Genomic DNA, 27,936 nt, shown 5'->3' with positions numbered 1-27,936 from the left:
ATGTGTTCGAAATGGTGATTTGAACATTAAAGTCGTATGTTTCTATTCTATTGTCTGTTGACGGCTTAAATGATTGGTCTCACGGAAAATATGTAGGAAATAAAACTTTGTTTTTCATTTTGCCACTCTTAATGGATGAAAAGAAACTACGGCGTTTAAAACTAATTATAAAGAAAATAATTTTACCGTCACAGTCATAAATCACATAAATCACAAAAACAGAAATCACAAAAACTCTCCTTGCAAGGTATTCGTTGTATGTACAATTTGCAAGGCGGATAATGCATGATCAATGAAGCCTCTACTTTGCATTCTATTTTTTGCAGACAAATAAGCTATGAAGATTGTTGCGTAGGATATTCGGATTATACAACAGACTGTAGATATGGTACGGGTTTATATTTAACATGAGAATCCATAGTTTTACTTGTAATAAATAAGGCAATATGAAGTAGTTTTGTTTGTTTGCTTTATAAATATTAGAAAATTTCTTTATCATATTTCCTACCATTTCTTCTGATTGCTTGATTTGTTTGCGATTTGAAATTTGTTTTTTGTTTGTTTCGAATACACATTCAAAATTATCATCGCTCAATTTTATAGCTTTGTGTGCCGGATACCCTACCCCACTTGGAGGATGTAACCAGCTTAATCCTACAGATAAAATGTATTACAGGGACGGAAGCAGCAGTAGTCAGGGACATGGAACATGCATTAGCCCAAATGTATGTGACAAATGTCAGGATGGGTTTTATGCAAACAGTGGATACTGTACAAGTAAGATTTCAGCACTAATGTTATGATTAAATACGGTAATATTTGGTCACAGTAAATATTCGAAGTGGAAATAACATTGAAATAAATAATTTCCTGAAGGCTTCTTCTATCAATATTGTTCTTAAATATAAAAACATGTTATCTTCGCTTTGTCTTTTTCCCAACAAATTTCCATGAAAAAATAAAACATAACTTTGGAACATGATTAGGTAAAATTGATTTTTATTGTTTTTTAAGTTTTTTTGAACCCCGTATTGGATTATCTGGGCAATACAATGATTGAGTTCAAAGTACTAACGCTCGTTTTTTGTTAAACTGATTGATATACGTCACTTGAGTACGTTTACCATTTGGATATTGTCTGCAACAGGCCAACTAAAACGTTGAACGACCACATCTACAGTCACACCCGATAGCATTCAGTAAAGGGCCCGTGAATATATACTCAGAGGACAGCTGTCTTAAATCAAAGTTATCTATTTTTATAAAAGATAAAGGAGAATAGGTTGCTATCCTGACAGAGTTATTAAGGCGTATATATATTTTTTAGAATAGATTACAGAGTTAACATTGTTTCTGTTAATTTATTTTTTTATTTAACTTATAGTATATAATCTTTACATGTATATTTTTAAAAATGTTGCTAAGTTATATTTATCACAAATAAAGTACTGTTAATGTTATCCAATATTTTAATTAATCAATTGATATGTATCTTTTTACATCTAATAACATATCGCATTATTACGCTTTACGTTAAAATGCCATATTTTGAGTGACTGATACGAGGGTGTTAATTTACCCTATCACATGGCTGAGCGGGTGACATTTCTTTTTAATGTTACCCTCTCGTCCAGACCAAGATAATGTAAAGGACAATGACGCTTTGGCTCAGATTCTATTAACAAACTGTCAAAATAAAAATTAAAACACCTTGCTTCATTTCTGTTGATTTTCTTGATACCCGTAACGTTGTTATGCACGTGACGCCATAGAAAATATTTTTAAATAACATTTATTTGTAAAAGACAATAATGATAGGCCATTCAGTATAAAACATTAAAAAATGCATAGCTGAAAGGGTTATAGAGTAGAATGGTACCCCTCGAAAAAAACATTGTCAACCTTGGCTTGTTTTCTTGAGGTAACAATCTGCTCTATCACACTCTCAGCTCTGTGATAATTATATGTTGTTCACAACTAATTTAAGAGGTTGGTGTGTTCGAGTGAAATGCATTATTCTTTGCACAGATGACTTTGATTATTTATAATTTTTAACAATCTATCAAGTGCAAACTGTTTGAGTATAAACTAAACGAAATAGCATATTATCTATTTGTTAAACACAAAGGGGTGACCGAGGTAAAGTAATATAATCCGAAACGGCAGTAAGTGTTGGCCCCTCGTTTTTGCTTTGCGTGATGTTTAAATTGCAGGTGTAATACCATCAAATCATGGAACGTCACATCCGGTTGTATACGAAAATAGGAATATATAGTTATAACTTATAAGTAAATTAGATTATTTTTAATGCTGTAACAACAAATTATTAACTAAAAAGAGAAACCTTTCATGTCCCTCTCCGGAACGCGACGTAATTTTAATGTTTACATAAGGATTTATTGAAACCTCCTTGGAGACAGTAAACTGTTATATGGATTGTTCATTCTGCTTGAATACTTCAATTACTAATTTTTTATAACATTTCTATGATAAATGAGTGAAAGTTTCCCACTATTTTTATTTATTGACCTGAAAAGTTGTAATTTTCAGGAAATGAGAGGTATAAATTGACCAAGAGAGACTTATAAAGTAGACAAAGAAGAGCATTAGTGGTATTCATTTTCCTAAAATCATCTTGTGCATCAATAATGTCTTCTTTAGGTGTAATACCACCAAATCATGGTACGTAACATCCGGCTGTATACGAAAATAGGTAAAAAAAATATTCCTTTGAATTTGAAAGTTGTAGGTAATTAATCCTACATCTTTTTGCAGTAAAACATTTCTGTGTCATCAACATATGTCTTGGGTATTTCAAAGCACCATATTTTTTAATTGGGGTTTCTTTAGAATATTTTGTAAACTTGAGGTTACATGGTTACTTAATCTTATACATAGGTTAAATAAGGGGAGAAATTTGATTGGTTAACTTCCAGTGATGGTTATTTTCTTATATGCAATGAATGTGATTTTTTTCTATTATACTGGATAGGATTAAACTTCACTTATGTCAAGTATTTCTGTATTTGAAACAAAGATGAATTCTGCACAATATTTTGAAAAGAGCAAATTTAACAAAGACTAATAGGAGAAATGTCGGATAAGGGATCGTATGTCTCGTGTAAGTTGAGTAACAAGCAATTGGTACGTTAATGTTCTTGTGCAACAGCTGTCTAAGGTAATCGTTTATGGCTTTATAGCTTTGACCATACTTTTCGTTCTTTTTATTTTGTATCATTTCAAATTTTAATAAGCTTTGGGTTCTCAAATATTTTGACCTCGAGCATCACTGAAGAGACATTGATTGTCAAAATGTTAATCTAGGGCAGAAATATTTTTAACGTTTGTGTTATTACTGTCGCTGGGTAGATGCCTCTGCTGGTGGACTGATATTCCCACAGGGGATCACCAGGCAGGTAGCCAGAACTTCGGTACTGGCATAAAAATACGGATTTCGTGTATTAAAATTTAAGAACTTATTGAAAATTAAGGAATGTTTCTCCCTAATGCAAAGCTCTGATTCCTTTCCCGGCGTTGGCTATATTTTTTGTCTGTTTTGGTTTATAGCTCTTCATATTTTTAAAAAGCTTTGGATTTTCAAAGATTTTGGCCTCATAACTAAAACCAGTGAGAGAGATTCCCACTAAGAGAGACAAGACAATTCAACCAATAAAATAACATTGAGGCTACCTTTGGGTAACTAAATGTTTAATTTTGCAAATTAACCAGGAGCAAATACGTATATTTAGGCAGAAATATTTTTAAACATAAAATAAATCAATTATAACATAATTCCCGCCTATTTTAAGCAATTTTAGTGAAATAGCAAGCTAATAAAAAATTATAAATTAGAATTATTGTATTTAATGGTTATTTAAGATCAATTTTAATCAACTTTCTATTATTTTGTCAAGCTGATATTTTTTACCTGTCTTAGAACTGATATACACCTTTGGCTTATTGAGATGCAGATTTCTTTCATTAGTTTCGAAGCGATCGTGTTGCATTAAATAGGAGTCATTCACCCTTTCATATGACACGGGAAGAAATACTATCAACACCGGTAGTAGCAAATTATTCATTTTTCAAAGAAGGGAACATGGAAAACAAATACTTAAGCGAACTATAAATGAAAGTATCAATGACATTTTCTCAACCAAACATTATTTCTTTTTTTTTTGTTTGATTTAAAGACGAAAAGTATAAAAAAAAAATGTGTACATTTACATATAATTTGACGCCAGAAGTGACTTAAGTAAACTGAAAAGTGGTTATTCATTTCCCTTTGTTTAAGACAAATTGCTAACTTCTATACATGTTTGACATGGGTTTTCAGTTATTATTATTTGTTCTACGAAGACCACGTTTTTTCTTGCGCATTAATGTTGTTTCCGAATATGTTGAAATAAATACTACATGTAAGTATATGCTATATCACAGTTTTTAATTTTAACCATAAAGTAGGTAGACCTAGGTTAAAGGACACACATTTTCAAATAACTGTTACATTTGAGTCAACTAATTTCTTAAATATACTGTAAGCTTCTAGGTAAAATAGGTTATGTTCGGTTTGTTTAAGCTACATAATTAGCATAAGTACAATAATGAAACTGACTGTTACAAACGCATAACTGATCTTTAGATTTACCTCCATTAACGAGCTTGAAATAATACATGTTTTGTTCTAGAAACACTGTTTTTAATTGTATTTGTTTGCGCCTCTTCTACGCAACAATAAGTAAGTAAGTAATTAAGTAAGGACTTTATTTAAAGAGGGTGACTCAATTAGCCTTCGCTAATCTACCTTGAGGCCCTCACTAAAAACAAACAGTACAAATATTACATTGCTTACAATTTTGAACATATTATGTAGATGCAATATTCATGCTAACTATAAATTGTCTGTGGAACAAGAGAAATTAATCAAAAAATAATATCGACAACATTTAATTTCTTTCAAATTGTTCGTTACACCATCATTGAGCTTTAAGCTATATATTTTGTGAATCACTGTAAAAGTAAAATAGTAAAAATCTATATTTTCCCAAACACTGTTTTAATTGTGTATGGACCTCACCCCTTAGCTCATAAGTACTTACAAAATCGTTACATTCTCATGATGTTTTGTTATGAGGAGGACAGATTAAAATTGACATTCCGTAAATTTTACGAACACCATCACGAATTGGTTGATTCAAACTATGTGTCTTTGTCCAAACTAGCTAAAGACATTTACTACATGTTAGATTGTGGTTTGTCATTACATCGTCTTATCTTTTAATTACCGAACGTGACTTATTTCCGATTGGGACTGTTTTACTGAGTGTGAATTCGCGTTGCTATAAGACGTGTTACGGTACTTTTCTGTCCCAAACTTATTTATTTGGTTTTGATGTTATATTTGTAATTCTCATAGGATTTGTCAAATGTCTTGACGTTTTTAATTTTCTGTTATATTCATGTGTTATGGTAAAGAAAATTAATCACCGCCTTCATTTATTTGATTTGATACGGTTCAACGTAATTTGTACGATGTATTACGTTTGCAGTTTGATTCATAATAAACCGGACATAGCTATATAATATAGTTAATTGTCTAATTGCTACCTCAGTTTGATATAAAACAGTATTGCAATTTTTTTGTAATATCAGTATATAGTACTAATATAATCTTAAATCAATCCTTATTCTATCTTACTTTTGAGAAAAAATGTAGTCATTCAAATGTGACGTCATTTTTGTGTGCTATACTAGAATTTCAAATGTGACGTCATTTTTTGTGCTTTTTTACAATTTCAAATGTGACCTCACTTTTAGCGTTGAGGCCTTGACTAACTTGAGTGTGTCTGTGTTAGAATATGTTGGTGTATGTACTGTATCTTGTTATTTTCTGATTTAGTTAATACTTCAGTTTTATCATGAAAATCTTTGATATAGTCATTTTATAAAATTTACTGTTTGCAAATGTATAACTATTCTGAATAATAAGGATGTTCTTGTCCCAAGCAGAAAACCCTAGCCGTATTTGGTACAACTTTTTTGAACTTTTGGTCCTCAACTAGTGCTGAGTAGCTATTTTTGAACATTATTAATATATTATTAATATAAAAGTATATAGAAACAGATATTTTTGGAATCAGTGTAAAGTAAATATTCAAATAGTATCGGAAGTGACATTTTTCAAACCTGAAGTAACAAATTATCTCTCTTATTTAAAAAATATTGTTATAGAAACCATATATTTATGTTGGTGTATGTACTGTATCTTGTTTTTTTCTGATTTAGTTAATACTTCAGTTTTATCATGTAAATCTTTGATATAGTCATTTTATAAAATTTACTGTTTTACTGTTTGCAAATGTATAAATTATTCCAAATATTAAGGATGTTCTTGTCCCAAGTAGAAAACCCTAGCCGTATTTGGCACAACTTTTTTGAACTTTTGGTCCTCAACTAGTGCTGAGTACCTATTTTTGAACTTTATTAATATATAAGTATATAGAACCAGATATTTTTGGAATCAGTGTCAAGTAAATATTCAAATAGTATCGGAAGTAACATTTTTCAAACCTGAAGTAACAAATTATATCTCTTAAAAAACATGGTTTTTGGTGGAAAGACCTTCAATTGTTCTCTGAACAATTGGTTTTTAAATTTTTTTTTTTAATTTTTTTTCTTCCGCCAAATTTTGTTCTTGCGATAAATGTTTGTTTCGCAAAATGTCGCTTAAATATTTCTCATATTGTATCGTATAGTTTATGCGCTTTTAAATTTCACCCTGCTTAGCCGAATCATTTTCTTTGTAAGAGATATCTCCCTATTCACTTGTTTATCATCAGAGTTCATCTCCTTCGTAACAAAAAAGATATCGACAAAATTCTTTTTACAAATTGTTCATTACATCCTCCGGAATTTTTGACTAATTTGGATCGAAGCGATTCGATGAAATTTTATAGGAGTTATCTACCTTTACAAAATAAATTTGTCCGTATGTGTTTTCAACTCATACACTATTAACCATATAACCCTAGAACGTTTTTATTTGAGGTCCCCAGGTCCTGACTTCGAAAATTAAGTCAAGGACAAAGGTCAAGGTCACGTTCTAAATTTTGACTTTTGCTATATTTGAATTTTCTCAAACACTTTGATAGATATATATATAAAAGAACAAGTGCAAAATGTTTGATTTATTGTAATAAAGATATTTTACACTACATGTAGGTCTGAAACAATCCAATGTCATCTTATAGGAGTTACTGTTCCTGAAATGTTCCATTTTAAGGTTGTTTGATTGTAACTTCAACTAAGTTCATTATAAAGCCATATGACCTTGTACAAAAGATTAGGTGATATATGACCTTGCAAAATGACCAATTGCTGTTTAACTTTGTACTTGTTTTAGCTTTCGAACTTTTGTATCTGAGCGTCGCTAGTAAGTCTTGTGTGAACCAAACGCACTTCTGGCGTATTAAATTTTAAACCTGGGGCCTTTTGTTAGCTATTATTCGTGTGTTTCTTTGTCCAATATGTTCTCCTATTTATTTGTATTGTAGTCCTGTAATGGTATGTTGTCATTCTTATGTTATATTTAACATTGCCATTTTAGCGGGAGTTTTGACATGCCACAAAACCAGGTTCAACCCACCATTTTTTTCTTTTAAAAAATGTCTTGTACCAAGTCAGGAATATGGCCATTGTTATATTATAGTTCGTTTCTGTGTGTGTTTTACATTTTAACGTTGTGTTTCTGTTGTGTCGTTTGTTTCCTCTTATATTTGAGTGTGGATTCACATTATCATAGGACGTGTCACGGTACTTTTCTATCCCAAATTCATGTATTTAGTTTTGAAGTTATATTTGTTATTCTCATCGGATCTTGTCTAATGCTTAGTTCGTTTCTGTGTGTATTGCATTTTAATGTTGTGCCGTTGTTATCCTCTTATATTCAATGCGTTTTCCTCAGTTTTAGTTTGTAACCCGGATTTGTTTTTTCTATCGATTTATGAGTTTCGAACAGCGGTATACGGTGCCTTTACTTTTGACAAAAAAAAATGAATGTAATAGCAATTAGCATAACAAAAGAACGGAGTGAAGTTTGTTCAATTGAAACTGATAAATAAATACAGGTATGTCTTGTGAGGAAAAATTATATACAGATAGAATAAATAATTCATTCAACTGGCTATATATGGTGAGATGTAGAAATATATAGATAGAGGATATCAATTACATTTATATGTGTACGTAGATAGATGGTAATTATAAAGATGGATGTTAATTAGTTATAATGGGAATTTCTTTTTCATTTGCTTTTCCCCCGACAAATGGGACTGTAAAAAATCGGGACCCCTTATAGTGTTACTGCATTGGGCAATTAAGGGTTGATGTAACAGGTAATAACTAATAAAATATGTTTAATTTTTTTTTTAAATCTATAAAATGACAAATTTTTCTATTTTATTAAGCGGTAAGTTCGTACAACTTATAAAACCATAGCTGTAAAGACCTAAGGCATTTTGTTTAGAGATCATAAGATCATTGCTAGAATTTTTTAGACAATTGGAAGTGTCTTTGTGCGACCAAAAAGAATTTGCATTTGCACATATTCAAGGGAAAGTTTCTAGTAACTAAATATTTATAAAACACACTTGTGGAGAGTCGTCTCATTGGCAATCATCTCACATCTTCTTTTTTATATTTTGACATTGTTTTGGTGAAGGAACAATCAAAAGCTTAACACTTTTAAAAATTTATTTATTTAGGGCTTTTTGTAAGGGAAACCCTCAACATCTGAAAAGATTACGAAGATATAGTTTTGTTATTCATAGGAAAAATATTCATAAAAGAAGAAGAAACAACAACAATGAAACGGGCAACATGCATTGATTAAGGAAGATCGGGTTTTAGCATAAGATTCAAGGAAGACTTCATCAGATATTATCGCAACTTTTTGATACTCTAAAAGATGCATAAATATGATAAGACTTATTGTAATTTTAACATTAGCCTAAAAATAAAAGTTATGATATGTTTTTATTTCTGAATAGATTTCTTTAAGATTAAATGCACTAATGTGTGTTTATGCATTATGTTTTCCCTATGTATTATAACTATTATGGTATAACATTGATGTAATTGAATATCTCATCACATCTATCTTTAATGTATCTTTTAACATATCATATATTATGTTACATTATTAAATATAAGAAGTCATTTGAAAAGAAATATCTGAAAGTCTTTACCAAGAGACATGGATAGCATTAATGTGTTTTATGACTAAAATGAATATTTTAATACTTGTGTTATTACATACAGCGATTAAAAACTGGGAAAATGTTTACGGTAGTAATTGTGCATTGGACCTACTGGATTGAATAGGTATTTTATTTTTATTTTTTAATTGTTTCCGTACAAAATAGGAAACACAGAATGTAAATATATTTAATATCTGACTCAGTGAGATGTTCACTAAGCTATAAAATGTTTTGATCAACCTTTTTCTACACTGGGGAATGCCGGAATCAAGTCAGATATGTAACAGTTGTGGTCTGACATTTTATAAAAGATATTCCATTTTACATTTTCCTTTGAGTATGGTATTTTATTTTGTTTTCTTTATCTTTTTCATTTAATGTCTTGCTTCAAAACTATTTTTTACAATGCATAGGACCTTTCAAGAAGGTACGCTCTTTGTTATAATTCGTTTCATGTGTTTGAGCTTTTGATTTTGCTATTTTGCATGGGGACCACTTAAAATTTTCCTCAAGTTCTGTTTTTTTGTGTTATTTTACTTTTCACGTTTGTTTGCCATGGGATATTTTGTTGAACTTATTTGAAATAAAACGTTTGATGTATATGTAACTTTTATTAGTACGGTACAGACATTGTTCCATAACTGTCAAGTCTTATTTAAACAAAACAAGAGATATTCTGAACAGGTAAATAGACGTTCTAAAAAGATATCGATTTTATCGTCTGTACTCGAAATGACGACATTGTGCTGGATTTACTCCAGGGAATATTCAACATCTGTAATGATACGTGATTGTTTTAGAAGATTCTAACGGACACCGGCATTTTTGGGAACAGATCGTGAAGGTATACACGTGGATTCTGGCTGACAAGAAACCATTGTTGAAGGAAAAAAACTTTATGGTACCAGTTGTTGCCTGAATGTGTTGTCACATATATGTGCATATGCTGAAACAATCTACAATCGCTATCATTTAGCTGATTATATGTTTATATTCAATATACGTTTAACTTGTAAAATAATTATTTATATGTATATGAATGCTTTTTTTAATTTCAGTTTGTCCTAAAATAGCTAACTGTAATCACAGAAGATGTAGCAATCCGGGAGACAATCATTGCGCATGGTGTCAATACGAGATCGTTGATAAACAGTACTGGAGGGCATATACACGACACAAGGATGGTCATATGAAGGAGTGTAGAAGTAAGTTATAATTACTTTGAATGGTGTCAATACGAGATAGTTGATAAACAGTACTGGGGGCATATACAAGACACAAGGATGGTCATATGAAAGAGTGTAGAAGTAAGTTATAATTACTGCGAATGGTGTCAATACGAGATTATTGATAAACAGTACTGGGGGCATATACAAGACACAAGGATGGTCATATGAAGGAGTGTAGAAGTAAGTTATAATAACTGTGTATGGTGTTAATACGAGATCGTTGATAAACAGTACTGGAAGGCGTATACACGACACAAGGATGGTCATTTGAAGGAGTGTAGAAGTAAGTTATAATTACTTTGAATGGTATCAATCCGAGATAGTTGATAAACAGTACTGGAGGGCAGATACAAGACACAAGGATGGTCATATGAAGGAGTGTAGAAGTAAGTTATAATTACTGTGAATGGTGTCAATACGAGATAGTAGATAAACAGTACTGGGGGCATATACACGCCACAAGGATGGTCATATGAAAGAGTGTAGAAGTAAGTTATAATAACTGTGTATGGTGTTAATACGAATTCGTTGATAAACAGTACTGGAGGGCATATACACGACACAAGGATGGTCATATGAAGGAGTGTAGAAGTAAGTTATAATTACTGTGAATGGTGTCAATACGAGATAGTAGATAAACAGTACTGGGGGCATATACACGCCACAAGGATGGTCATATGAAAGAGTGTAGAAGTAAGTTATAATAACTGTGTATGGTGTTAATACGAATTCGTTGATAAACAGTACTGAAGGGCATATATACGACACAAGGATGGTCTTATGAAGGAAAAAGTAAGTTATAATAACTGTGAATAGTCATAATACGAATTCGTGATAAACATTACTGGAGGGCATATACACGACACAAGGATGGTCATTTGAAGGAGTGTAGAAGTAAGTTATAATTACTTTGAATGGTATCAATCCGAGATAGTTGATAAACAGTACTGGAGGGCAGATACAAGACACAAGGATGGTCATATGAAGGAGTGTAGAAGTAAGTTATAATTACTGTGAATGGTGTCAATACGAGATAGTAGATAAACAGTACTGGGGGCATATACACGCCACAAGGATGGTCATATGAAAGAGTGTAGAAGTAAGTTATAATAACTGTGTATGGTGTTAATACGAATTCGTTGATAAACAGTACTGGAGGGCATATACACGACACAAGGATGGTCATATGAAGGAGTGTAGAAGTAAGTTATAATTACTGTGAATGGTGTCAATACGAGATAGTAGATAAACAGTACTGGGGGCATATACACGCCACAAGGATGGTCATATGAAAGAGTGTAGAAGTAAGTTATAATTACTGTGTATGGTGACAATAGGAATTCGTTGATAAACAGTACTGGGGTCATATACACGACACAAGGATGGTCATATGAAGGAGTGTAGAAGTAAGTTATTATAACTGTGAATAGTGACAATACGAAATTAAAAAAATAAACAGCACTAGTGACCTTCTGCTGTTGTCTGCTCTATGGTCGGGTTGTTGTCTCTTTGGCACATTCCCCATTTCCATTCTCAATTCTATGAAATCAAAGATGGTCATATGAAAGAGTGTCAAATAAGTTATAATAACTGTTAATGGTGACAATAAGAAATAAAAAATAAACAGTACTAGGGAGCATATACATGAAATCAAAGATGGTCATATGAAAGAGTGTCAAGTAAGTTATAATTACTGTTAATGGTGTCAATACGAAAGAAATAATAAACAGTACTAGAGAGCATATACATGAAATCAAAGATGGTCATATGAAAGAGTGTCAAGTAAGTTATAATTACTGTTAATGGTGTCAATACGAAATAAAAAAAAAATAGTACTGGAGGGCATATACATGAAATCAAAGATGGTCATATGAAAGAGTGTCAAATAAGTTATAGTAACCGTTAATGGTGTCAATACGAAATAAAAAATAAACAGTACTAGAGGTCATATACATGAAATCAAAGATGGTCATATGAAAGAGTGTCAAGTAAGTTATAATAACTGTTAATGGTGTCAATACGAAATAAAAAATAAGCAGTACTAGAAAGCATATACATGAAATCAAAGATGGTCATATGAAAGAGTGTCAAGTAAGTTATAATTATTGTTAATGGTGTCAATACGAAAAACAAATTAACTGTACTAGAGGTCATATACATGAAATCAAAGATGTCCATATGAAAGAGTGTCAAGTAAGTTATAATTACTGTTAATGGTGTCAATACAAAATAAAAAGTAAACAGTACTGGAGGGCATATACAGGAAATCAAAGATGGTCATAGGAAAGAGTGTCAAGTAAGTTATAATTACTGTTAATGGTGTCAAAACGAAATAAACAGTACTAGAGGGCATACACATGAAATCAAAGATGGTCATATGAAAGAGTGTCAAGTAAGTTATTATTACTATTAATGGTGTCAGGACTAGTTATTTGATAAATGAAGGACACAAGACACAATATGGACAGTCAAACTCAGAGGTTGAAAACAATCTGACAACTCCATGGTCAAAAACAAAAATACAAAGAGACAAACAATAGTACAGAAGACACAACATAGAAATCCAAAGACTAAGCAACACAAACCCCTCCAAAAACTCGGGGTGATCTCGAGTGCTCCGGACACAAGGATGGTCATATGAACGAGGATAGAGGTAAATCATAATTACTAGGAACTATGTCAATACAAAATAGTTTATAAACAGTACTTGGGGGCATATACAAAACACAAGGATGGCAAAATCAAAAGCTGAAACACATCAAATAAATGGATAAGAACTGTGGAATTGCTGACGTTGTACAGTATTTTTTCCATGTAGAAAATTGGGGAATTAAACCTCGTTTAAAATTAAATAAACCCCTTCTTTGTTTGACAGAATAGAATAATGTAGCAGTCAGTTATAATTTTTCCATAACATTTTGATTGAATTGATTAGGAACGCCTGTCCACATTACCATTATACAACGGTTAGTTAGTGATAACCGATACGAAAAAAAATCCGACAGGGATAAACAAATGTTGTTGAAACTTATTATACTCAATGATTTGTTTTCAACCAATATGTTCTAATTACAGAAACATGTTCATGGAGATCGGATAGTACACGTTGTTATCCAGGTAACTGTACAGATGAAGTCACACAATCGTGTGTCTGTACTGATGGTTTCGGGGGCAATCATTGCGACACAAGTAAGTGTTTTATAGAACTTAACAAAATAAATAAATCAAAATCAGTTAACAGGTCACTTGATTTGAAGTTTTACAACAAAATAAAGTGAGGAAATGCGGTATGATTGACAGTGGTACATCGCGCTGGCGTTTGATTTTGTCATTTTAATTGTTTTCTATCGTAGCATGCCAGATCTTTTTTTTACTAAACATTTTATACCCCTCCCCTCTTTCAATTTTTTAAAGAATTTGAAAACAAGACTTTCATTATTTGCAGCTTATCCTATTTGCATATTTTTCTGATATAAAATGCCTAGAACCTGTTTAAAACTGTTTTGATAACTATCGTAGAGTGGTTGTTTCGGACACAAATTAAGGCTTAGTAAATAAGAACGTCTGCTTGCAATTAGGAGATAACTGTATTGTATTTTAAGCTCCGACGGCATCAATTGGGGATTTGATGGTCGCAAATTAAGTTTACTGGCGACGCGTTAGCGGAGACAGTAAACGGGTATTTGCGACCATCAAATCCCAAATTGATGCCGTCGGAGCTTAAAATACAATATTGTTATCTCCATTCTAATGAAACTGACAGAAAACAACGTTAAAACATGTATTTAAAATCTGTCATATGCCGTCTGCGCTTGCGCGTACGTCCCAAAGCATCAATTGTCAATTGATGCCATGTAAGAAAGTGACGTTATCCAATCAAAATGAACGTTACAAACATTGTTGCATTAGAATGATACTTGTATTGAACTCTGAAAAGCTAACGTCACAACAACGGTGACGTCGTGTACATGGAGAGCGGTAGCGGGAACACCTCATGTGTAATTCTTAACATTCTGGGGGCCTGCAAATGAATTTAATTACAATAAAATGAAAATAAATTATGAAAATTTCACTTTCAATTACTGTCTCTGATAAATATTAAACTTTGAATGTCTTTAACTGTCTTTGATAATGAACACGAATAAATGATTTCATAGTCTGTAATATAGCACGGGCACTTAACAGTCGATAACATTGTACGATAGTCTCATTTGGTCCATATTTTATCTATTCTTTTGCTTTGGTCTTCGCTCGTCCTGCGAGTAGTATTTCACCACGTGGTCCTGTGTATTCTGCAGCTGCCAGTTCTAGTGGATATAATAATTGCAGTTCCTTTTTAAGTCTTTTAATTACATTTTCTTTTCTCCACTTTGCAATCTCTTTGTTCACTGGTAAAGGTGGATAATTTTCTTTCTGGGATAAAGTAACGAACTGTCTGTTGTCATGGTTACTTGTCTTCTGATATGAATCTAATAGTTTCTTTCTCCCTGTCCTCTCGTCAATAGGTTCAATGCCAAATGATTCTGTCTTCCAAAACTTCTCCGGGTTGCATTCTTCTGTATTTTGTGATATCCTCAAATTCATTGTAGATGTTTGCTGGTTATTGTATCTTGGTGTACTGTGAAGTTGTCCTGATAATAAATAACCAATTTTGGATTTCACGGCAGTAGGTCCCTCGCCTCTAATAATATGATTTTCTACAATTGACCAATAGTAGTCGGCTCCTACGAGTAATGAGATGTAAAATTGTCGTTCGCGGTAACTGGATGCGCGAGTTCTATTCCTGATAAATATGGCAATTTAGCGGCTTAATGCCCGCGTCACACTGTCCCGATTTTTACGCCGATGGCAACACGATTATGGAAATTTTCAAAATCGGGACTGATCGTATCCAGATCGGGCTATTCGTAGTGCCATCTTTAACCATCGTAGAACCATCGGCCACTTTTTCTAGCCTTCGGGGACAACTTCGGGAAGGGTTCTAAATTTTTTAACATGTTAAAAAATTCCCGAAGGTGCGTCCGATGTTGAGGGTTCGTATTCAGTTCGTATCACCATCCTCACCATCGTAATGTCACCGGGAATGCATCTTTGAACATCGTATTGCATTCGTGTTTCCATCGTTTCCATCGGGGAGTTTTGACATTACGATGTCTACACGAATGAATCACGAAGCTACCCGAAGGTCTTACAATGGCAACACGACTTCGTAAAGACCTCGTAATCCCGTCGTGTTGCCATCGAATAAAAGTACGAAGGCGACAAGATGGAACTACGACGGCAATGAATTCAGCTAAATGTAAGTTAATTTTCGCACTAAAATACATTTAAAGTGCCATGCGCGATATGCACTGGTCAGTCTAATACGACAGTTAAGAAAGACGTTCACAAAACATGGAGCTCATATCATATGATTCTATGAGAAAGAGAAAGGCGACAGCGTTGTTTCTATTTATTCAAATGGAACAACAAGAGCAGCTATTACAGGCTCAGGATTTACTTTTACAAGTAAAATATTATTTTTTGTCAATTTTTCATATCAAGTAACATAATGAAAATCATAAACGCGCCTCGTACACCAACACTACAGGTACACGTATATAGGGAAACCAACTTTTTCTTCATTATTCTGATTTTTTATGTATCGTCTGAGTTGTCGTCACACGAATGTTTACTCCATAACCGTTTTGTTTTCTATATGTCATATTTTGCCGCATTTGTTGCTTTCCCCAACATCCTTCCTTTTGTCTATATTATTATGATATTCTCCTGGAAAGAGCTCTTTTTTGAATAAAAGGGATCAACAAACCCATTACCTTACCTTTAAGATAGATCAGTAAATATGGGCATAATTATGGGTGATTATTCAGACTAGTGCACACATTTTACAGTTCAAACAAGGCAATGCCGAGCGTGGCATCCCCTCGTATGTAACATATTGGGGACAAATATGGACACTATATTTGTATATGACACATGCAGAAAATGGTAAATTGAATATGCATATTTGATACATAAACTATTTTTTTAGAAAGCAACAAAAACATTCAGTAACTGGAAATACCTTTAATATTGTCTTTAGAACAAGCAGGTAAAAAAAATGAGCAACCAATTTCCTGTGTATTATGCTATTTCAAGGAGAAAAAAACAAGTCCATCTGCATGACCTTGACCTTTGGCCTTGAACGTAAAAAAGGTCAGATCATTACAAGGCGGAATAATATACCAAATGTGGTTAAAATCTTTTGAAGCATATTGGTTTTAGAGTGTCCACAAGAGTGATATTGCCTTGTATTACAACTGCCACTGTGACCTTGACCTTTGAACTTTAAAGTCAATAGCGCTTAAAACATTATTAACGAGTAGCACTATACCAAGTTTTGAGCATTTTGGTTCTAGAGTGTCCATAACAATTTTATCTACACGCAACTTACATGTAGTAGGCGAGGGGATAATAAACTAAGTTTTATAAGAATTAGACAAAAAGATCGATTTCCCGCCATGCATGGCAGACTTGTACAGAAACGATATGTTGTCGAAATTCTGTTTTACCCTTCAAGCCCACGATCTTCCGTCTTATGATTAAACCAGAAATTAAATGTACAATATAATATATATTCAATATTGATCAAACAATTTAAAACGCGTGATACCTTCGGCATATAATTTAAATGTATCGTAAGCTGTACACGACGTCTTTTAGACATCGTAATCCATCGTGTAGCCTTCGTAACCCATCGTGTAGCCTTCGTGATCCATCGTGTAGGCTTCGGCTGAGATATGAAGCTTAAATACCCGTCTTCGGTTAACCTTCGTATGTCCATCTTTTGCTATCGTATATAATTTCGGCACCATCGTATAGACTTCGTTATTCATCGTACTTGCTTCGGTCACTTTTTTGTATTTTAACGAGATCGGGACCAACTTCGTACGAACTTACAATTTTCGCATTCGGGTGTCCATCGTATATAAAAATCGGGACAGTGTGACGCGGGCATTACGGATGTACGTTTTGAGCGGTGCGGCGATTTCCGGTACGATCAATACTCTGATCGGCAATTGTCCTTCATCTTTTAGCAAATAAATAATACTAGTTTTTAAATGTCAAATTCTTGTACTTTCTGCACTGCCCCCAAATCCGGATAGGTTCAAGGTTTCTGTACCAGTTATTGATAACTGTAATTTAACGACTAGGTCTTCTGTGATGAACGATCTCTGTGCTCCTTCATCAAAAGAATGTTGGCATCTGAACAGTGTCGTCCCGATCTTACAGGATTAATTGCAGTTTTGAGCAAAACATTCGTGGTTGCCTGTGAATGTGAAATTGTGTCCGTTTCCTTCGCGTTGTGTATTATCCTTACATAAACTCGTGTGATGACGCTTATGACATTTTCTGCATGTTTTATTTGACTTACAATCAACCAAGTTATGATGTCCTAAACAGTTGAAGCATAGGCGGTCTCTTTTTACTATTGACATGCGGTCTTTATATTCAGTTACTTTGGTACAATTTACCGAGGCGTGTGATTCGTGACAATAATTGCACTGTTTAGATTTGAAGTTAGTATTTTGGTGATTCTTATTTTGGTGGCTGTGACTTGATTGTCGATTTAGCGGTTTTGTGTTCGTCAAAAATGCTGCAGTAGCGGTAGGATTTTCATGACTGTCTGTTGAGTTACCGGCTTCCATGATATTTATTTCATTAAATATGCCTTTTCGTAAGTCTGCTAAGCGTATGTTTGTGGACCCAAATTCTCTTGCAAGGTTTTTTCGAATTTCCCCTGGTAGTTTGTTCAATATTATTGGCATTAACAGCGTTCCGTATGAATCATCAGTTTGTCCTAGTGATTCTAAACCTCTTATGTAAATTTCAATGTTGTCATAAAAATGTCGGAGGTTGAAAAGTGTGTACCTAGGCGACGTAATATCAATAAGTTCCTGCATATACCTCTGTGTAATTTTTTGTTGCTGACCATATCTTTCTTTTAATAGGGAAATTGCCTTTTCATAGTTTGCATTAGTGAGCGCAAAACCTGTCACTGATTTTAGAGCTTCATCGTGAAGTCACGATTTCAAATAATTGAATTTTTGGACGTTGCTTAAGGTTGGGTTCGTATGCACGGTTGTCTCAAATGAGTCCCAAAATGATTGCCATTGAAGTATATCTCCATCGAAAGTAGGGAGATTCAACTTGGGTAGTTTGTTGTATTCACTAGTTGAGCTAAAGGATGGGCGAAAATCTGACAAACGGTAATTTGAGTTGTTCTGGTGTTCTGTATATGAAGAGTTTATAGTATGAACGGGTTGGGTAGTTTCTATGCGTGGAGTAAAACTTTCTGCGTGTGTATTCAACGATGTAGTTTTGACTAAGATAAATTTGTTGACTTGACAAATTTTACCTTCTAACTTAAATGCATACTCATCTGCTTCAACGATCTCTGTTTCAATATCTCCGTCGTCCAGTTCATGTACTATGTCCTCATCTAACTTGCGTAATATTTCTTGCTTCCGTTTCAGACTATCAAATATGTTTGACAAATCCTCTGTGTCCACGATTCCATCTTCTTCCTGTTGAACGTCTTCAAATTTCTTTATCAGTCTGGAAACTGCGCTTCTATGTCCTGCTCGTATCGAACGTAGCTTCAGATTCATCCTGGTCTCGGCACCAATATCGTAGAGTGGTTGTTTCGGACACAAATTAAGGCTAAGTAAATAAGAACGTCTGCTTGCAATGATACTTGTATTGAACTCTGAAAAACTAACGTCACAACAACGGTGACGTCGTGTACATGGAGAGCGGTAGCGGGAACACCTCATGTGCAATTCTTAACAATAACATATTGAAAGCATATCAGAATACTATAAATGTTATGTTTAGCAGTTCATCATTTCAACATTCAAGATTATATAAAATATCAAATCCTGTCTCTGTCTCCGGTCCATATCTTACTGTATGCCTATTTGTCAATTAAAGTTCACATTTTCTACCTCAAATGATCAATTTAGAATTCTTGTCACAACAATATCATCTGTAACCATATATCAGACACAATTTACCTAATAAATATACTTGAAGTGTTCAAACAAAGCCATATTTGCAATAGTTGTATGTAAGCAGATACTAGTCTGAGATATAAATTCACTAAAAAATGTTATAGAGATGACTGCTAATATCTGATTTTGGCATAACTTCCAAGCATAGTTATTGTTTTCTATATCAAGAACTTAAAAATCATTAAATCATAGCATTTACAAGTTAAATCATCTATTTTATGACCCAGGGGTAGTCAATTTTTTTTATGTTTTTTGCCCCTGGGGCGTGAAATTTCCTAAATTATTCTGCTGTTTCTAGCAATTTGGAATATGTAGTACATATTCAGGATAGAACACACCATTGTAAGTTTTGTTGAAATATTTTTGTATTTCTAGCTTGTATTTTTTATGCCGTGGTGACAAAAAAGCAGATTTAGATGTTACGGCTTACTTTTGGGTTATCGACAGGACACAAACACCCCATAAATAATATTTAGGAAATTTCGATGAGTTTCAATGACTGCGAGAGTAAATGAAAGCACTTCATTGAAGTACACTATGCATACTTTAAACTGTGAATTTATGCTGAATAAACTCATCATAGATACCAGGACTAAATTTAGTATATACGCCAGACGCGAGTTTCGTCTACAAAAGACTCATCAGTGATGCTCGTATCCAAAAAAGTTAAAAAGGCCAAATAAAGTACAACGTTGAAGAGCATTGAGGACCAAAATTCCTAAAAGTTTTGCTAAATACAGCTAAAGTAAACTATGCCTGTGAGTCATCATATCTAATATCTAGTATCCTTTGTATGCACTAAAAAGAATAATTGTTATAAAATCATTAATAGTGTAATAACTTGTATCGTTTATTTTGTATCCGTACAAAAGTGATCTTATTATATTATATGATGTGCTATCTTAAGTTTATCAAGTAATAGTTTTATTTGATCCCAAAATGATTTCAGAAATTTGCATGTCAAAAAATAGTGCTCATAATCTTCGATGACATCACAAATATTACATAGCGGAGTTTTAGTCCTTTTCCAAGAGAAAAGTAATTGTTTGGTTGGTAAAATGAAGTGTAGAAATTTCCATCTTAACATTTTGAATTTATTATCTTGTATATAGTAAAAGATATAATTTAACATTTGTTGTCTTTTGCTTGTGTTGTTTTCTTAGATGTTATCCCATTTTTGAAATCCTATTGGTTTTTCATAATATCTATTTAAGAGGGAGATGTAAATGTCTTTGGAAGAAATGTTTTTAAATGATACCATTTTCCCTTTTCTATCTTTAAATTTATATTCGGATTCAATAGCAACTTTTGTTTTAATTGATTCTTCTTTAGTTAGCTCTTGTAACCACTGTTTTGGTATTGCTTTCATTAATTTAGAATATTCCGAAAACCAGTTAGCATGGCAGGATAGTTTATCTAAGATCATGTTTTGATTAAATTTTCCTTTATTATCAATAATGTCATTTACAAATAGAATTTTGCTGTTTATCCAGTTTTTGAAAATGAGACATTTACCGTTTAATTTGATATTTTTATCACCCCATATAAGCTGCTGTCTAATCTGTTTATAAGATAGATGATCTGATTCTTTTTCAGATTTTGAATTTATCCATGATATGATAATTCTTAAGTAAAATTGTGGAATTAGTTCTTTCAGTTTATAGACCAAATTAATATTGTTGAAATTCATTTTAAATATAAGGAATTCTTGTCCAAATTTATCAAAATAAAATTTTGGTAAGACTTTCCAATTGGGTGATAGATCTTCGTTATCGACGAGTTTTTTTACCCAACTAATATTTATTGCTTCTAGAAATTTATCTATTTTTTATCATTTTAAGCCCACCAGCATGGTAATTTTTGCATATTATATCCCTTTTAACTTTTTCTGATTTATTATTCTATATAAAACTATATATTATTATTTAAAATTTTGCTAGGTATTTTTTATCAATTTCGATTACAGATGCAACATAAGTAATATTCGGTAAAATTAATGATTTTACAAGAGTTATCTTACCTAACATAGTTAAATTTCTTTTATTCCAATCTTTAATTGTTTTTTTCAGATTTTTCGTATTGCCGTTGCAAGTTTAATTTTTTACACTCATTTTTATTAAGTCCAAAGTATATTCCCAAAACTTTTATATGTTTTTTGTGTAAAGTTAATGTTTTCAACTTTATCTTTGCAGGACTTTAAATTGCCAAGCCATATTCCTTCTGTTTAATTTCGGTTAAGCTTTAATCCTGAAAGTGATCCAAAAATTTCTATAATATTCAAAGTTAATGACACTTCTTGTTTTGAATTTAAAAATAAAGTGGTGTCATCTGCAAGCTGGCTAATTTTAAAGGTATGGGTTTTATTATCTAGTTTAATTTGAAAACCTTTAAAATTTTTATTTTGTCTTAATCTACTAGCTAAAATTTCAACAGCAATGACGAAAATTATAGAACTCGCGGGACACCCTTGACGGATTCCGCGCTCAATGTTGAAGGGTCTTGAAATCCAGCCATTGTTTAATATGCAACTGTAACGCAAAAATTCGGGGGACCTTCCCGGTGGTGTTGTCGACGGGTAGTTCGTGACCCGAGAAGATCCTTTTGCGTATATAAAATGAGGGATTCTTGTGTTGCTTGGACCTTTTCTCTGACTGACTAAAATAAACACGAAGTGGCTGTGAAAAGTTCAACAGTGTATTCAAGTATCATAAAACACAATACACATTAATAACGTAATAACAGAATATACAGTATATACAGATATAAACACACTAAGTAATATTAACAATCCTCTAATCTCGTTCTCTCGTCAGCTCTGCTGTTTCACAATTATCACTCCCTTATATACCTTCTCTTGCAATATGGGCTTGTGGGCTTATGGGCACCAGAGTTTCTGGGCTTATGGGCAACAGGGCTTATGGGCAACTGGGCTTGGTGGGCAATCAGGCTTATATGCACCAGGGCTTATGGACTCCATACATATTAGGGCTACCGTGTACCGTGTATAATAAGGGCTTACAGGCTCCATAATTTAGAACCATAAAGCACCATGTAATACTAAGTCATAGATGGTCGGCCCTGAATATGAGGGTCCTAAAACACCAAGTTTACATACCCTATCAATTTTCATTACATAGCCCCCCCCCCCCTTTTGAAAAACTGAACTTCCACTGTTCAGTATAATTAAAATAACAAAAACATGTTAAAAAAAAAAATTGGAGCATACATGTAAATACATGTACCTATAAAACAAAGTCATAATACCAAAAATGTACTAGACTGCATATATATATAAAAAAAATATCAACATACATGATTAAAAAAAAATAATTCAAACAAGTGAATCGATAGTAATGACCATGATATAAACATGAATTGACTGATTGGTCTTGAACGATAAGTTCTTTAGCACCCTTTTAATTTATAAGCACATTATGGACAGGAATTCAACAATACGCACCAGGTTTAGCACAACTAACTCTCACTCACCTACTTAACATAGAAATACATGTATCAGTCGTGAAAGCATATTAACAAATATTCATAACAAATTTTAAGACAACAAAAAGAAAATAGTTTACAAAAGTTAAATTTGAAGTGTTTTTTTAATTATAGCTCTTCTACATCTGGCTTTGGCACGGTTGTCCTTCTATTTTGGCTAATCGAATGTTCATAAATTTGATCTTGCATGTACCGGAAAAAGTCATTCCAATCAATGTCTGACGGTTCAGCACACCCAGTGAAAGAAAACTTCTGCTCGGTTCTTGTCTGTTTAACCCCGGCTTTTGATACCACGTGACCTAAAAATGTGATTTCTTTCTGAAGAAAAGTGCACTTTTTAGGTTTCAATTTTAATCCGGCTAACTTTAGTTTGTCAAGTACTTTTTCTAAGTTATCGAAATGCTCGTCAAACGTTTTTCCAAAAACTACAATGTCGTCTAGGTACAAAACGGCAATATGCCATTGTAGTCCACTCAACGCTTTCTCAATAATTCGTTCGCACGTTCCGGCCGCATTACAAAGACCAAACGGCATAGTCACAAACTGATATAGACCTCCTCTTGGCGTCGCAAACGCGGTTTTCTCTTTATCCCCATCTTCTAATGGAACCTGGTGATACGCCATATTTAAATCTAAGGATGTAAACCATTCGGCTCCACTTAAGGTGTCGAGGTTTTCATCGATTCTAGTTAAAGGATAGGCGTCTTTTACGGTCTTTTCATTCAATTTTCTAAAGTCCACACACATTCTCCAGGACTGGTCTTTCTTCTGAACCATTACGATTTGCGAGGACCAAGGGCTAATTGATTTTTCAATAAGTCCTTGTGCTTCTAGTTTGTTGATTTCGTCCTCAACTGCTTGTCTTTTATAGAGAGGAATCCGTCTGGGAGGCTCTCTCACCGGCTTTTCGTCGTTCAGCTTGATAGAATGTGAGCCTAAATTAGTTCGTCCTACCTCCCCAGGTTTAGCAAAACATTCCTGCATTTTACAAAGAAATACTTTAAACTTCTGCTGTTGTTTCTCCGTGAGGCCAACACAACCACGTTCGTAAACATCAGTAAGGTATTCAGGTAATAAACAAGTGTCTTCGCTTATTTCGGACACTCGGCAAATCGGAACATCAAAATTTAGGTCCAAGCCTGGCCCTACCTTATCTATAGGCGTAAACAGTGCCATGTGCGTATTTTGATAAATTGTAACATCAGACGATCCGGGGTTAAAAACTCGTGTAAATATTACAGATTGGTTAGAATCTACTAGTGTCCTAGCTAAACCAAACTTTTCCATCAACAATTTTTCCGGTGTCAATATCCCAAGGAAACTTTGCTTACAGGGCGAATCTAACTTATTAACAACGCTGGACTTTACAATCGCCTCGTGTCCTGCAGGTACCAGTATCGTTTGTAAGGCCACCACTCTGTCAGATCCACTTTTACCATCATTTCCGCCTAATGGAAATCTACTTCCTTTAATAATAAAACTTGATTCATCCGGATCCCACGTACACCGGTTTTTAAGAATGAAGTCCTCCCCGAGTAAGTTATATTTTACTCCTCCTACAATAATCTTGTGTTCAAAAACGTGATCATTGAAAATTACCAACATGACAGCTTCTCCTTTACATTTCAAACTATGTCCGTCAGCGGCTATATAGTTAGCGTTAACTGGACTTAGTTGCGGTTTTTCAATAATTGAATTAAAAACATGTTCCGTAATGAAAGTCCGTTTAGCTCCAGTGTCAATTTTCCAATTGATAGGAACACTCTCTATATGACCTTTAACCATCATGTTAGCAACACCGTAAACACAAACTAGAGCTCCATGAGAATTAGGGTGCTCTAGATTCTTGGCCGTAGTGACATCGTCACAATTTTTCGCCTCTTGAGGCGTCTGCTCTAAGTTGCAAGGATTAGTTTCTTTAGATACTTGAATTTTTGAATTTTTATTAGTTTTATCATTTCTTTTTCTCCTGTCTTTCTGATTTTTAATTCCAAATTTCCTTGCATAATTTTTCGCGTAAGGCCGCGTTGGTGTGACCGGTACCTGGCCAAAGGTACCGGTCCGTTTTAGTTTAACGGATCAGAGGAGTCATTTGACCGGTTAAAACTCCGGCCCCCTCTTGATCGTGCTGGGTTAGAATAATTAGAATTTCCTCTCCCACGATTATTTTGTCGAGAATTATTTTTCGACTTGGATCCTCTCCCTCTATAGGTTTCACTCCTATAATCATTTTGAGGTTGATAACTCTCCCCTGACGAAAAGGGAATTTCAAAATCGTTCTCGTCATTTATTTCGCCACCATCATCCTCGCCGTCTATTCCAAAGATTAAACGATTTGCGGGTTTGGCATCTTGAAATAAATCTTGTTCACCTAACCGTAAACATTCTTCTTGCACAGCCGATAAAACAGCATCTTGTAAAGTTCTAGGTCTAGTGCGTTTTATATTTAAACGAAATTCTTCGTTTTGGCCACATCTGTCTAAAAATGACTTCATAGCGTTTTCTTCAACTATGTCAGGATTGTTTGGATAAGCCCGCCTATACAGGTCTTCAATAGCTTGACCAAAATCTCGGAGGGATTCTCCTGGTTGCCTCCTCCGTAGTTTAGCATCAGCAATATATCTCTCTTTCATTGCAGCATGCCCGAATCTATCGTCCAGTTTCTCCGCTAAACGTTGATAATTTCTCTGAATTATCAAAGGCAGCCCGTAAGCGTAGGTTTCCGCTTGGCCTCTTAACGTACTAAGCAATACTCGTCTTGCTTTCTCATCGTCCCACAAATTTAACTCCCGAATATTTTCAAAATATTGGAGAAATTCCGACCATACGTCTGAATTTGACCCCAAGAACGTACGCCGTACCGGATATTCGGAGGGACGCGCTGAAAATCTTCCCATCTCTTTACTTTGTGCCCCTACATTCGTGAACTCGGTTCCCGGTCTATTGTTTGGTTCAACAGAAACAAAATCTCTAGCATTATCTGATCCACTAAAAGCATCAAAGCTAGCTACATTCATATTATTATTGTGTCCATTGCGTTCAGGAATTTGCCTGTGTTCCAAATTGTCCTGGTTTTCATGTCCCGTATTAACTGGGCTATTCAACGTGGACTTTTGGCTAACTGGCATTTTTCCTATGTAACTGGACATAGAATTATTTGGCGCATAGTAAGGGCTGTTCGGTGCATCGACATACCCACATTCTTGGTTAGGGCTTGTCATGCTCCGTATATTATTGTTACTGAGAATCGTTGACTGTTTAGATCGTTTTCCCCTTTGTTCACGCCCTGGCGACGCTACAACATCCTGTTCACGCGGGGTCTTACAAAAATGTATTAAAATTTTTAATACGGTCGTTACTAGCACAAAAGCTATGATTCCTAGTAATCCGGTCATCACATACTCCTGCGACTTTTTAACTACTTCGTTACAAGGAAAATATTTCCAGGCTATTGCTACTAAGCCAGTACAGACAGAGAGCAAAGTTATCCAAATTAACCAAAATTTTCCCCAATTTTGTTTATTCTCTTCTATATTTTCCTCATCGTATCCCGGAACCTCCGTACCCAGACCAAATTGCTCCTCTTGTGAAAATAATCCGGCATTCGTTTGGAAGCCTGTATATTTTCCTAGGTGCTTTGGCTGAGGGGTCCCACATACCGTGGAATTTTCAATTCCGGAGTCATATGGAGAGCGACTATCATAGACTCCATTATCGGTATAAAAGTGTGTCTGTCTTACCTCAGAAGGCGTATATGCCTGAGTGTATATCCTGTTTCTAGGAGTTTCCATCCTAGCACAACGCGAAAATCCTGTTTTAAATCCAATAAAGAATTATCCTTATTCAACACAAAAATAAATAAATCCCACCGCTGCCACCAATGTAACGCAAAAATTCGGGGGACCTTTCCGGTGGTGTTGTCGACGGGTAGTTCGTGACCCGAGAAGATCCTTTTGCGTATATAAAATGAGGGATTCTTGTGTTGCTTGGACCTTTTCTCTGACTGACTAAAATAAACACGAAGTCGCTGTGTAAAGTTCAACAGTGTATTCAAGTATCATAAAACACAATACACATTAATAACGTAATAACAGAATATACAGTATATACAGATATAGCACACTAAGTAATATTAACAATCCTCTAATCTCGTTCTCTCGTCAGCTCTGCTGTTTCACAATTATCACTCCCTTATATACCTTCTCTTGCAATATGGGCTTGTGGGCTTATGGGCACCAGAGTTTCTGGGCTTATGGGCAACCGGGCTTATGGGCAACTGGGCTTGGTGGGCAATCAGACTTATATGCACCAGGGCTTATGGACTCCATACATATTAGGGCTACCGTGTACCGTGTATAATTAGGGCTTACAGGCTCCATAATTTAGGACCATAAAGCACCATGTAATACTAAGTCATAGATGGTCGGCCCTGAATATGAGGGTCCTAAAACACCAAGTTTACATACCCTATCAATTTTCATTACACAACCCTTTATATCTGTGTATAAAGTATTTATCCACCTCAAAAGAGATTTCTGGAAACCAAATTTCTTTAAAAAAACAATACATAAATTCCCATTCTAGCGAGTCAAATGCCTTTGTGAAGTCTAAAAATAGAACTGCTCAATCTACATTGAATTTTTCCAAATAATCTATAATATCTTGGATTTGTCTAATATTAAATCCAATATATCTGTTTTTTACATAACCGTTTTGATCACTATGAATGATTTTATGCAATATTGGTTTCAGTCTTTGTGCAAGAGAGTATGCTATTATTTTGGTATCTACATTTAGTAAGGTAATTGGTCTATAATTATCTAAATTTAATGGGTCATTTTTCTTGTATATAAGGGTAATTAGTCCTAGTTTCTGAGAATTTGTTAATTCTTTTTT

The 27,936-nt window shown here is 33.9% G+C and overlaps 1 long non-coding RNA gene across 1 annotated transcript; it reads left to right on the top strand.

Moving 5' to 3' along the window:
• The first annotated feature begins 320 nt into the window (after window positions 1-320).
• Window positions 321-10,435, top strand: LOC143062496 (uncharacterized). Its single transcript, XR_012974791.1, has 3 exons — window positions 321-388; window positions 604-777; window positions 10,316-10,435. It is a non-coding gene; the product is annotated as an uncharacterized LOC143062496 (long non-coding RNA).
• The last annotated feature ends 17,501 nt before the right edge of the window (window positions 10,436-27,936 follow it).

Source organism: Mytilus galloprovincialis, chromosome 2 (genome assembly GCF_965363235.1).
Source record: "Mytilus galloprovincialis chromosome 2, xbMytGall1.hap1.1, whole genome shotgun sequence".
Taxonomy (NCBI): Eukaryota; Metazoa; Mollusca; class Bivalvia; order Mytilida; family Mytilidae; genus Mytilus; species Mytilus galloprovincialis.
The sequence above is the reverse complement of the archived record's forward strand: the minus strand, read 5'-3'. Positions and strand labels throughout refer to the sequence as shown.